The sequence below is a fragment of the Triticum dicoccoides genome, chromosome 7A (assembly GCF_002162155.2).
Source record: "Triticum dicoccoides isolate Atlit2015 ecotype Zavitan chromosome 7A, WEW_v2.0, whole genome shotgun sequence".
NCBI classification, from domain to species: domain Eukaryota; kingdom Viridiplantae; phylum Streptophyta; class Magnoliopsida; order Poales; family Poaceae; genus Triticum; species Triticum dicoccoides.
Window position 1 is genome coordinate 33,525,942 of NC_041392.1, and position 1,455 is coordinate 33,527,396.

Sequence of the window (1,455 nt, forward strand, 5' to 3'; positions counted from 1 at the left end):
CATCCTGCCAAGCTCAGGGTAGCTGGAACCCGATCCAAACGCAATGCATCTAGATGGACAGCGGCTCGACTAGGGATACATAGAGAGCGAGAGAGAGGGGTGCAGAGCTGGGTCCTGCAGATTCGATCGGCACTGGAGCGCCAGCGACGCTGCCAGCGACCAAAGGGGCGCTTTATCGACCGATCGTCAGCACGTACACACCCTACCCACGGACCGCCGGAGCCCGGAGGGGTGGGAATATTTGCTCCTTTTCCGCTTTGTCGCCGTCGTCGTCGTGGTGGCCGTGGCAGGGACCGTCGTGGTGCGCGTTGGAGTGTCCATGGACACACGCGTACTTCAACCTTCTAGACGCCACCAGTAGCAGCTACAGACAAACAGACAACTTTAATTTGTTGTTGGTGTGGTACTTGTTTCTGCGGTTTTATGGTGCATGTAACACTCACTGCAGGGCTAGCTAGCTTCCTGCGAAATATACGACAGAACCCAGGGCCGGTCCTGAGATATCGGGAGCTCGGGGCGAAACTAGAACCCGGGGCCCTTAATACAACATTGAAATAATAGTAAGCATGCCTAAATTCCATTTAATAACTATGTATAGGATCATTAATTTGCCGAGAAACTTAAGTTACTTACTCCAAGAAATAAGTTGCAACGATGTTTCATATTAGATGAAAGGTAAATTTGATTTTCACACACCTCTCGTGAAATCAGACACAAGTGAAACTCCATATATTAGGTGGGCAAGAAGTTGTCTATCCACCAATAACCTATCCTCCTATAACCATTCACGAACAAACAAAAAAATTGACGGCATGAGAAAATTCCATCGCATAAAATGTACAATCGGCCAGATGACATTACGATCAGCAAATGCAAAAAAAATAAGGACTAGAGAAGGATCCTGAAATTGTATACTAAATTATAGTGATAAAACAATCAGCTGTAATTTATAACATAAATTTGGACGCCATAAAAACCAGGGAAAACAAAAATACCTATGGTGCCGCACCTCTGTTTCGCTATCACCACGATGTGCGCCCAGGCGGGAAGCCTCGTTGGCCGTGCGTGCAGTTCGTAGATCACCGCCGTTTTATTTTACTTTGTTAGGGTTTGGCTCGGTGTGCTGCTGCTTTTCGGCCGCCGCAGCTAAACGAGGAAGGTATAAATCAATCGATCGCTTCCTTCCAAAACAGGATCGCTATTTTGTGCTAAAAAAAGGCCCTGAGACAACCAGCCCACCACCACGTAACTCACGTTATAGTAATACTAATAAAGAAATAAAGGCCCAAGGCCCATTGCACTAGAGCATAAACATAACGTATCGTCTTTCTTCTTCGTTGAGACAACAGAACAGCAGTTGGAGCGCCTCCAATGGCTGAATTCAGGGAACCAAATGCTCACACATATACCTGGAGAGGGGGCCCCTTGGCTTGGGGGGCCCGGGGCGGCCGCCTC